The sequence below is a fragment of the Panthera leo genome, chromosome B3 (assembly GCF_018350215.1).
Source record: "Panthera leo isolate Ple1 chromosome B3, P.leo_Ple1_pat1.1, whole genome shotgun sequence".
Lineage (NCBI taxonomy): Eukaryota > Metazoa > Chordata > Mammalia > Carnivora > Felidae > Panthera > Panthera leo.
This window is the reverse complement of record NC_056684.1, coordinates 144,339,440-144,352,183: the sequence shown is the minus strand read 5'-3', so window position 1 is coordinate 144,352,183 and position 12,744 is coordinate 144,339,440. Positions and strand designations below refer to the sequence as shown.

The following is a 12,744-nucleotide window of genomic DNA, read 5'->3' as shown; positions in this document are numbered from 1 at the left end:
GGCCCGGGCTGCTTAGAAAGCTCACTCTCTGTTTCAGATTCTGTGTCTCCCTCTCTCTGACCCTCCCCCGTTCATGCTCTGTCTCTCTCTGTCTCAAAAATAAATAAATAAATGTTAAAAAAAAAAAAAAGAAAAAAAAAAAGAAAAAAGAAAGCTCGCTCTGACAGGGGAGGGAGCATCGGCTGGATCTGGCCAGAGGCAAACCCCAAGAGCCCACAGGGCAGAGCAGCTGCTGCAGGCTTCCCACGGGGACCAGGTACACTCCTCCTGGGCTCAGCGTCGGTTTCCTCTGGCCACTGTAACAAATGACCACAGGCCATGTGGCTGGAAGCAACATAAGTTTATTCTCTCAACTTCTGGAGGTGGAGGACTGAAATCAAGGTGTAGGTGGGCCACACTTTCTCTGGGGGCTTTAGGGGACAATCTGTCCTTTGCCTCTTCCCGCGTTGGTGGCTGCTGGTATTCCTTGATTTGTGGGCACACGGTTCCAATGTCTGGTCACACTGCCATCTCCTCTTCTGTCTTTGTGTCATATAAACACATTTCAGCAGGCTCCATGTCCAACTTGAGGCTTGAACTCATGACCCTGAGATTGAGAGTCACATGCTCTACCAACTGTGCCAGCCAGGCAGTTGTGTCTTTGTGTCTTTGTGTCTTGCTCCCTTCTGGCTGGTTCTCATCACACTTGTGATTACATTTAGGGCCCGCTCCGATAATCCGGGATGATCTCTCCATCTCAAGATCCTTAATTTAACAACATTGGCAAGATCTTTGCCATATAAGGTAACATCCACAGACTGCAGGGATCAGAACCCGATATCCTGGGGGCCACTGGGTAGCCTAGTACCCTTAGACTAACTAACTTGCCCACAGTCACCAACTTAAGTGAGAAAATGATCAAGAAAGTGTGGCTAATATATTCAGGACATTTATATTGGCTATTTTTGCAGTTTTTTACCACTTGCTGGTAATGGATTTAATTTTATCTTGAGGTCAATGCACTAGGCACAATTAACAGTGACTGACTACCTTTCTGTTGCTCAATATGTAGGAGCCTTGTAGGAACCTGAAAGGGAGTGGTCATCAAGAGAGGAGGTTCACCCTGCCTAAGACCCTTCCTGCCCTCCCTGCACTTCCCTTTTCACGACCATGATTCTGATGCTTCATCCTGTCCCCTAGCACACATCAACCAGGAAAGTGGCTGTCACGGTTGCATTTGGAAAATATTTGTTACCGGTGAGTTTGATTCCAGGTCAAAGACAAGGGCAGAATTGAAAGAGTAAAACCCTCAAAGGTCTAACTTTTCCTGATTAATAAATCCCTGACCTCACACACGGAACCCGTTGAGTTGTTAGAACAAGATTCTGTTCCGGCGGGTGTAACCTCAGACGTGAGCTGTCCAGGGCTGGCCTTCTGAGTCAGCCTGAGTCCCACCTACATGCGCTCCCCTGGGGCTGCTGGACTCAAAGGCTCTTTTCACGAAGAGAGCAGGAAACAGATGACTCGATGTGCGTGGCACATCCAAGCCGGAGGGTAACTGATGTGCTTGAATATTAATAAGAAAGAACTGGCTTCTGTAGCCTGGGAACCCTAAAAGAGATTCTGTTAAAGCATTTGAATCTAGACCTACAGCAGGCAAGCAAACGCACAGGTAATTTATAGACCAAATGAATGAAGAAGAAAAAAGTAGAATTGAATAATGTAAAACTTTTACTCATCAAAACTTTGGGGATGCAACAAAATGGTATTTAGAGAGAAAATCACAGCCTTATGTGCTTAAATGAGAAAAGAAGAAGGGCTAGAAATTAATGAGCTATGGGGGCGCCTAGGTGGTTCAGTTGGTAGAATATGTGATTCTGGGTTCTGTGAGTTCAAGCTGCATATTGGGCATAGGGCTTACTTAAAAAAAATTATGAGTTATGCATTAATATTATGTAGTCAGAAAAAGAATACATTATACCAAAGAAAGTAAAAAGGACAAATGAAAAGCAGAAATTAATAAAGACAAAATGAGATGGGAGCCTGGGTGGCTCAGTTGGGTGGGCATCCGACTTTGGCTCAGGTCATGATCTCGCAGTTCATGGGCTCGAGCCCCACGTCAGGCTCTGTGCTGACAGCTCAGAGCCTGGAGCCTGCTTCAGATTCTGTGTCCCTCTCTTGCTCTGCCCCTTCCCCACTCATGCTCTCTCTCTCTTTCAAAAATAAATAAACATTTAAAAGTTAAAAAAAAAAAAGATAAAATGAGATCAGTAAAGCCAAGAAATAGTTCTTTTTTGGGAGAGAGGGGAGGGTGGGTGATGGGCATTGAAGAGGGCACCTGTTGGGATGAGCACCGGGTGTTGTATGGAAACCAATATGACAATAAATTTCATATTAAAAAAAAAGAAATAGTTCTTTGAAAAGCCTAGTTAAAAAAAAAGGCAAAACTCTAGCCTGCCTAATTAAGAATAAAGGAAAGAAATGGGGAGTGAAGTATTAGAAAATACAAGGTAGGAAACGACCACAAATGTTACAGAGGTTTAAAAAGTAAGGAAATACCATCAACAAATTTGTGTCAATAATTTTGAAAGCTTATACAAAACAAATTAATTCCTAGAAACCATAACATCATGAATACCCAAGAATAAATAGAAAATGAATAGCTCCATAACTAGTAAAGAAATTGGGGGGCATCTGGATGGCTTAGTCAGTTAAGCATCCGATTCTTGATTTCAGCTCAGGTCATGATCTCACTGTTTATGAGATTGAGCCCCACGTCCAGCTCAGTGCTGAAAGTGCGGAGCCTGCTTGGGATCTCTCTCTCCCTCTCTGTCTCTGCCCTTTCCTGGCTCGCTCTCTCTCTCAAAATAAATAAATATTTAAAAAAAATTGAGGGGCGCCTGGGTGGCTCAGTCGGTTGAGCGTCTGACTTCGGCTCAGGTCACGATCTTACAGTCTGTGAGTTCGAGCCCCACATCGGGCTCCGTGCTGATGGCTCAGGGCCTGGAGCCTGCTTCCGATTCTGTGTCCCCCTCTCTCTCTGCCCCTTCCCTGCTCATGCTCTGTCTCTCTCTGTCTCAAAAATAAATAAAAACATTAAGAAAAAAAATTTTTTTAAAAATTGAAGCAAGTGCAAATAGCTTTACAGGCAAGTTCTACTGAACTGTCAAAGAACACATTATTTCAGTTTCACACAAATTCTTTCATACAAGAAGAAAGGCTGAAAATCCAAGACCTAAGTAAACATCTCAAAAAGCTTGAAAACAGTAAACCAAATCCAAAGAAAGTGTAAGAAAGGGAATATAATAGAAAGAATCAACAAAGCTACAAGTCTCAGCGCTGGTGAAACTGATCGTGGTAAGAGAAGCACAGGAAACACGGTCAAGAGTGAGAAAAAGACGTTACCAGAGATCCTTCAGACATTAAACAGCAGTAAGAGAGTATCACGAACAACTTCATAAGAACACATTAAAACTTTTAGATGATATGGACAAATTTCTAGAAAAATACCTTACCAAATTGGCATGAGAATAAATAGAAAGTCTAGATAGTACCTTAACAATGAGATTGAACCTGCAATTCAAAACCCTCCCGGAAGGAAACCTGAGACCCTGAGGATTTCACTAGGTGTTCTCCAAGCATTTAAAAAGAAATAACACTAATTTCACACAAACTCTTCTATAGAAAAGAAAAAGAGGAGACACATGTTTGTTTTAGTTGGACACTGTATGTAGCCTTTTCCCCAAGTCTGACGAGGACATTATGAGAAAAGAAAATTACATGCCAATATTATATTGCTCAGGAACATAGACAAAAATAATTCTAAAGAAAATATTAGTAAGTCAAATCCAGTGATGATTGAAAGATAAAACATCACAACCAAGTTGAGTTTATCTAGGAATGCAAACTTGGTTTAATATTCAAAAATCAATCAATGTAATTCACCAAAGTAGCAGAATACAGGAGATAATAATCATACAAACACCCCAATACCTGCAGAAAAACAACTGATTCAATATTCCTAGCAAACTAGGAATAGATTGGATTCTCCTTGATCTGTTAAGAATATCTAAACAAATCTGCAGCAAACATTTTCATCCCTAACTTTACAATGTTTCCAGCTTTCTCTTTGCCATCAGGAAAACACAAGGGCACCCACTTTTGCTGCTTTAACTCAAGATTGCACTGGAGCTCCTGGTAAGTGCAGGAAGAAAAGAGAAATAAAAGATAGAAGGATTGAGGGGGTCCTGGGTGGCTCAGTCAGTTGAGTGTCCAACTTCGGCTTAGGTCCTGATCTTGAGGTTTGTGAGTTCGAGCCCTGCGTCAGGCTCTGTGCTGACAGCTCAGAGACTGAAGCCTGCTTCGGATTCTGTGTCTTCCTCTCTCTCTGCCCGCTTGCACTCTGTCTCTCTCTCTCTCTCAAAAACAAATAAACATTAAAAAAAAAGATAGGATTGGGAAGGGATACATAAAACTGTTATTATTTGCAGATGATATGCACATAGAAAATCTAAAATAAATATATGGATAATGATTAGAATTAATAAATGAGTTTAGGGGGCACCTGGGTGGCTCAGTCAGTTACCAATCCGACTCTTGGTTTTGGCTCAGGTCATAATCTCACAGTTGGTGGGATCAAGCCCCGTGTGGGGCTCTGTGCTGACAGCATGGAGCCTGCGTGGGATTCTCTCTCTCCCTCTTTCTCTGTCCCTCCCTGCTCACTCATGCACTTGCTCTCTTTCTCTCTCTCTCTTAAAATAAAAAAAAATAAACTTAAAAAAAAAAAGAATGACTTTGTTGGGCATAAGATCAAAGTACAAAAAAGAATTGTATTTCTGTAAAGTAGACACAGGAGCTACAGAATGAATTGTTGTAAAAGATACTGTTTATATATAGGATATACAAGGCAGCTACATAAAAACTAAAGAAAATTATAAGAAATCAAAGAATAGGGGGATCTGGCTGTCTCAGTTGGTGGAGCATGTGACTTTTGACCTCAGGGTTGTGGGTTCAAACCCCACATTGGGTGTAGACATTACTTAAAAAATAAAATCATAAAAAAAAATAAATGAAAGAATAAATAAAAGGTGGAATATACTGTGTTTTTGTCTCAGAAGAGTCATTATTATAACATATTCATTCTTCTATAAAATTGGTCTGTATGTTCAATGCAATCTCACAAAAAACATACCCGAAGGGTTGTGTGTATATATGTTACAATTCTGTGTAACTTGACAAGCTGATTCTAAATTTCTATGAAAACGTGAAGGACCAAGAATATCCAAAGTCTTTTTTTTTATTATAAAGCCAGCTTTTATTTATTTATTTTTTTACTGTTTATTTTTATTTTGAAAGAGAGTGAGAGAGAGAGAGCAGGGGAGAGGCAGAGAGAGAGGGAGAGGGAGAGAATCCCAAGCAGGCTCCAGGCTGTCAACGCAAAGCCTGATGCAGGGCTTGATCTCATGTACTGCGAGATCATGACCTGAGCCAAAATCAAGAGTCAGATGCTTAGCCCACTGAGTCACACAGGTGCTCCTTATTTAATTTAAAAAATTTTTATTTTAGAGAGAGAGAGCGAGAGAGCACTAACTGGGGAGAGAGGCAGAGGGAGAGAGAGCGAGAAAGAGAGAGAATCTTAAGCAGACCCACCCTCAGCATGGAGCCCCACATGGGGCCTGATGCCATGACTCTGGGATCATGATATGAGCCGAATCAAGAGACAGACACTCAACCGACCGAGCCACCCAGGCGCCCCTCCAAATCTTTTTATTTATTTAATTAATTAATAACTAATTAATGTTTAAATGTTTATTTTTGAGAGAGAGAGAGAGAGCACATGCGAGCCAGAGGAGGGGCAGAGAGAGAGAGAGAGAGAGAGAGAGCGCATCCCAAGCAGGCTCCAAGCTGTCAGCGCAGAGCCTGATGATGGAGAGCTTGATCTCACGAACCACGAGATCATGACCTGAGCCAAAATCAAGAGTCATTTGCTCCACCGACTGAGTCACCCAGGCAGCCCAAAAATCTTTTTAAAGCAGAGGAACAAGATAAGACAATGGCTTCACTGGATATCAAGCCTTATTATAAAGGATGGTAATTAAGGCACTGTGCTGGTAGTGTATGAATGCAAAGATAACCCAGTGGAATAACAAAACTCAAGGAGACCAACACGTATGTAGATACCTGGTTTTCAACAAAGGAGCTCTTGCAGAGCAGTGGGGGAAAGAACAGCCTTTTAAATAAATGGTTCTGGAACAATGAGATATTCCCATAGGAAAGAAAAGAGAAAACCACTTGATCCTTACTTTGAACCATGTACAAAAATTAATTATGAAATAAAAATATAAAGCTTGTAGAACATAAGGAATATAATATCTTCAGGAATTTAGGGTAGCAAAAATTTCTTAACTAGGCATAAACATAAGCCTGAAGGAAAAAAAAAAACCTGATAAATTTAGTTACAGGAAAATTAAGAACTTCTGTTCACCATAAGACATCATTCAAAGAGTAAACAAAGAAACAAGAACAAGCAAATATCCAAGGAAAGATATTTGTAACACATATAACTGACAAAGGCTCATATTAAGAATATTTAAAGAACTTGTACAATATTTAAGAAAAGCCAAACGAAAATTAGAGACTTGAAAAGGCACTTCACAAAAAGACTGGCAAATGGCCAGTAAACATATGTAAGCGACATTTAATTTATCAGCAACCAGGAAAATGCAAATTAAATCCATTTTATATTAAAGGCATCATAAAGAAAGGGAAAAGACATGTACAAACTCAAAGAAGATAATTTCATGCACATAATTAACAAATGACTCGTGTTGTCTGGAATATATAAGGAATTCTTGTAAGGCATTAAGAAATAGCAGACAACACAAAGCAAAATAGCAATCCATTGTATGTGGACACGGTTTGATTGATCCATTCATCAGTTGGTGGACATTTGGGTTGTTTCCACTTTCGACTGTTAAAAGCAATACTGCTATAGCATTCGTGGGCAAGTTTTTATGTGGACACATGTTTTAATTTCTCTTTATTACTAAGGGGTGGAATTGCTGGGTCATATGGTAACGCTACTCTTTCGAGGAACTGCAAGCCTGTTTTCCACAATTGCTGTACTATTTTATATTCCCTCCAGCAGCATGTGTATGTGAAGTCTCCATTGTGTCCACACCTCACCAACGTTTGTTATTATAAGTCTCTTTTTATTAGGGCCACTTGTACTAGTATCCTGGGGCTACGGTAACAGAGTACCACAAACCCGGGAGGTTAAAGAAACAGAAATTGATTTCCCAGTTCTGGAGGCCAGAAGTCCGAAATCGAGGTGTCAGGATGGCTGTGCCCCCTGTGAAGGCTCCAGTAGAGATTCTGTAGCATTCTCGGCTTTTGGCTACATCACTCCAATCTCTGCTTCTGTCTTCGCATGTCCTTCACCTCTGTGTGATTCTCTCAACCCCACCCCCCACCTCCCCTTTCCTGTAGAACACATGTGGCTGCATTTAGGGTCCGCTCAGAGAATGCAGGATGAGCTCCCCCTCTTAAGGTCCTGTCTTCCTCATATTTGTTGCCATATAAGGTAACATTCACAGGTTGCAGCGATCTGATGTGGCTATCTTTTGGGGTGTCATTTTTTTGGCCTCACACATCTTCCTAGCGGGTATGGAGTTGTATCTCAATGTGGTTTTGGTTTGGATTTTTCTGACGGCTAGTGGTGTTGAGCATCTTTTCATGTGCTTCTTAGCCACTTGGATATTTTCTCTGGAGCAATGTCCATACAGATCCTTTGCCCAACCAAAAAAAATTTTTTTTAAATTTTTTTAATGATTTTTTTTAAATGTGAGAGATAGAGAGAGATAGAGACAGAGCATGAGCTGGGGAGGGGCAGAGAGAGAGGGAGACACTGAATCCAAAGCAGGCTCCAGGCTTCTGAGCTGTCAGCACAGACCCTGACATGGGCTTGAACTCGTGAACCATGAGATCACAACCTGGGCCGAAGTCAGACGCACAAGTGACTGAGCCACCCAGGTGCCCCTAAAAATTTTTTTGTAATGTTTATTTATTTATTTATTTATTTATTTATTTATTTATTTATTTATGTTTATTTATTTTTGAAGGAGAGAGAGACAGAGTGTGAGCGGGGAAGGGGCAGAGAGAGAGGGAGACACAGAATCCGAAGCAGGCTCCAGGCTCTGAGCTGTCAGCACAGAGCCCGATGCGGGGCTCAAGCTCATAAACTGTGAGATCACGACCTGAGCTGAAGTCCACTGCTTAGCCCACTGAGCCACCCAGGGGCCCCTGCCCAATTTTTAATTTAGCTATTTCTCTTTTTATTATTGAATTGTAAGAGTTCTTTATACAGCAGTAACATCAGGGAAGACGGAGTAGGAAAAGCCAGGAATCTGTGTCCCCACCTAGACAACAATTGTACTGTCAGAGTCATCTGTTGTAACTACTTTGAAGCTCTGGGGTCTATTGGAAGACCCATTTTCCGGGGGAAGTCTTGGGTGTGAGCCCTGATTACTTTTGGATGATTTGATCTCTTAGGGTGATAATAGCTACCCATCCCCAGTGTCCCTTTGCCCGATAGCAGGGAGCCATGCCCATGTCCTTATACTGGCTTGTGGGAGCCCAGGTGGGCACTAAGGACACTCTTCTCCAAATATCAGGAATCTGTGTCCTGATCATGGATCACTGCTTGTGACCACAGAAGTGCAGACACAGAGGTGGCTCTCAGGGCTAGACCCACCAGCTAAAGTGACTTCCAGGGAATTTAAAGATACAGATTCTGTTTTAATTTTTTTGTTTTTGATTTTTAGCCTTCATTTCCTCCTTTTCCGCTTTTGGGAGCCAGATAATTAAGAATCAGACATTCAAAAGCAACCACATATACAGGGGAATTTGGAAAAGTCACTGCATATGCCCAAGAAAAAACCTGAGAAGACCTTAAGTTTACACCTCAGGCTGATCCTCACCACAAAAATACCCTACAATAATTATTTTTAAAATGCTGGGAAGGAAGATAATCTGATTTCCAGAGTTACCACACTGTAAAATTCAAACATTCAGTTTTCAACGACAACAACAATGAATCACAACAGATGTAAAAATACAGGGAAGTCTGGCCTACTCAAAGACAGAAGCCTAGTCATCTAAGGAAGAGCCCATGGTGGACTTGCTAGAAAGACTTGAAAACAACCGTCTTAAAGATAATTCAAAGAGCAGGGTGCCTGGGTGGCTCAGTCAGTTGAGCGTCCGACTTTTGATTTTGGCTCAGGTCCTGGTCTCAGGGCTCGTAGGGTTGAATTCTGTGTCTGGCTCTGCGGTGGCAGCACAGAGCCTGCTTGGGATTCTCTCTCCTCTCTCTCTCTCTCTCTCTTTCTGCCCCTCCTTCACTCACATGCACTTGCTCTCTCTCTCTCTCAAAATAAATAAAAATAAACTAAAAGAAAAAAAAAAGATAATTTGGGGTGGTTGGGTGGCTCGGTTAAGCGCCCAACTTTGGTTCAGGTCATTATCTCACAGTTTGTGGGTTTGAGCCCCAAGGTGGTCTCTGTGCTGACAGCTCAGAGCCTGTAGCCTGCTTCGGATTCTGTGTTTCCCTCTCTCTCTCTCTATTTCTCTCTTAAAAATTAATAAACATTTTTTAAAAAGATAATTCAAAGGAGTACATGGACAGAGTCAAGGAAATGATATATTAACAAATTGGAAATATCCATGAATTGATGGAAAACATGAAAAGAATCAAAAGGAAATTCTGGATCTGAAAAGTATAACTTAAAAAAAAAAATTTAGTAGAGGGATTCAAAAGTGAATTTGAGCAAGCAGAAGAAAGAAATCAACAAACATGAAGATAGGATAATGGAAATTACTCAGTCTGAGAAGCAGAAAGAAAAAGTTCGAAGAAAAGTGAGCAGAACCTAAAGGACCAACATATGCACTGTAGGCTCTCAGAAGGACAAGAGAGAGGGGGTGGGCAAAGAGATTAATTGAAGAAATCATGGTGACAACTTCTCAATTTTGATGGCAGACATGAATGGAAACACTCAAAACACTCTCACCAAGACGCATTATAATAAAAATTTCAAAACACAAGGGCAAAGAGAATCTTGAAAGCAACAAGAGAGAAGCAAGTCGTCATATGCAGGGATTCCCAACAAGATTATTGGCAAAATTACCAAAAATCTTGGAGGCCAGGGGCACCTGGGTGGCTCAGTCAGTTGAGCATCCGACTCTTGATTTTGGCTCAGGTCATGATCTCACCGTCATGGAGCCCTGTGTTGGGCTCTGTACTGAGTGTGGAGCTTGCTTAAGATTCTCTCTCTCCATCTCTCTCTCTCTCTCTGCTCCTTCCCTTCTTTTTCTCTCTGCCTCCAAAAACAAACAAGCAAACAAACAAACAAACAAACAAACAACCCTTGGAATCCAGAGGGCAATGAGTTGATATATTTAAAGTGCTAAAGGAAAAAAAAAAACAAAACTGTGAAGCAAGAATCCTATATCTGGGAAAACTGTCCTCCAAAAATGAAGGAGAAATTAAAATACTCCTTGATTTAAAAAACAAAAACAAAAACAAAAAAACCTGAGGAAGTTTATTACCATGAGACCAGCTCTACAAGAAATGGTGAAGGGAGGGGCACCTGGGTGGCTCAGTTGGTTAAGCATGCAAGTTCAGCTCAGGTCATGATCTCATGGTTCATGAGTTTGAGCCCCATGTCAGGCTCTGTGCTGACAGCTCAGAGCCTGGAGCTGTTTTGGAATCTATGTCTCCTCTCTCTGCCCCTTCCCCCTGCTTGTGCGCTCTCTCTCTCTGAAAAATAAAATAAACATTTTTTAAAAATTAAAAAAGAAATGCTGAAAAGACTCCTCCAGACTGTAATGAAAGGACTCTCGGCAGTAACTTGAAGCTCTTGAAGGAATAAAGATCTCCAGTAAGGGTAAATACATGGGTAATTATAAAAGCAAGTATTGTTGGAATTTTGGTTTGTAACCCCACTTTTAGTTTCCTATATGATTTAAAAGACTAAAAAGACTGGGGCGCCTGGGTGGCTCAGTCGGTTAAGCGGCCAACTTCGGCTCAGGTCATGATCTCGCGGTCCGTGAGTTCGAGCCCCGCGTCGGGCTCTGTGCTGACAGCTCAGAGCCTGGAGCCTGCTTCAGATTCTGTGTCTCCCTCTCTCTGACCCTCCCCCGTTCATGCTCTGTCTCTCTCTGTCTCAAAAATAAACGTTAAAAAAAAATTAAAAAAAAAAGACTAAAAAGACAGCAGTGAATGAAAGAGGTAGTAATGATGCTGGATAGGAGCAGAGTATGTTATTGAAGTTAAGACTGTATAAATTTGAATTATAGTGTTATAATTTTGGAATATAATCTTTAAAAACATTTTTTTAATGCTTATTTATTTTTGAGGCAGAGAGAGACAGAGCATGAACAGGGGAGTGGCAGACAGAGAGGGAGACACAGAATCCGAAGCAGGCTCCAGGCTCTGAGCTGTCAGCACAGAGCCCGACATGGGGCTTGAACCCATGAACCGTGAGATCATGACCTGAGCTGAAGTCAGACGCTTAACCGACTGAGCCACTCAGGCGCGCCTGGAATATAATCCTAAATAACTCTACTTGCTTTGGATAATATTGACATCTTAACAATATTAATTCTTCTAATCCATAAACATGGAATGTGTTTCCATTTATTTTTGTCTTTAATTTCTGTCAGCAATATTTTATAGTTTTTGTTGTACACGTCTTTCATCTCCTTGGTTAACTCCTAAGCATTTTATTCTTTTGGATGCTATTGTAAATGGAATTGTGTTCTTTATTTCCTTTTCACATTCTTCATTGTTAATGTATAGAAACTATATTGTTGAGATTTTTTTTCACTAAATTATTTAATTTTTTCCATTTTATTTAATCTAAAAAAAAGTTCACCCATTTTCCCCCACCCCATCTCTAGCAACTACTATTATCTGTATCTATTAGATTTTTTAAAGATTATATATATAAGAGAGATCATATGGTATTTTTCTTCCTCTGACTTATTCCACTTCACATAATGCCCTTGTGATCCACCCATGTTGTCATAAATGGCAAGATTTTTGGGCGCCTGGGTGGCTCAGTCAGTTAAGCATCCAACTTGATCTCAGGTCATGATCTCATGGTTCATGGGTTTAAGCCGTGCATCCGACTCTATGCTGACAGCTCAGAGCCTGGAGCCTGCTTCAGATTCTGTGTCTCCCTCTCTCTCTGCCCATCCCCTGCTCTCTCTCTCTCTCTCTCAACAATAAACATTAAAAAAAATTAAAAAATAAATAGCAAGATTTTCTTTTTTATAGCTAAATTGTCCATTGCATATATCTATACCATAATTTCTTTATTCATTCATCCATTGATGTATACTTAACATTGTTTCCACGTCTTGGCTATTGTAAATAATGCTGCAATAAACATGGGAGTGCACATGTCTTTTCAAGTTAGTGTTCTTGTTTTCTTCAGATAAATACCTAGAAGAGGAATTGCTGAATTGTATGGTAGTTCTGATTTTACTTTTTGAGGAACCTCCATACTGTTTTCTGTAGTGGCTCCACCAATTTACATTCCCCTTGACAGTGTGTAAGGGTTCCCTTTTCTCCACATCCTCACCAACACTTTTTATTTCTTACCTTTTTGATAATCACCATTCTAACAGGTGTGAAGTGATACCTCATTGTGGTTTTGATTTGCATTTCCCTCATGATTCGTCATATTGAGCATCTTTTTATGCACC

The 12,744-nt window shown here is 40.8% G+C and overlaps 1 non-coding gene across 1 annotated transcript; it reads right to left on the bottom strand.

Moving 5' to 3' along the window:
* Positions 1–557: 557 nt before the first annotated feature.
* On the bottom strand, positions 558–630 carry TRNAE-CUC. The gene has a single exon. It is a non-coding gene; the product is annotated as a tRNA-Glu (tRNA).
* Between the last annotated feature and the right edge of the window lie 12,114 nt (positions 631–12,744).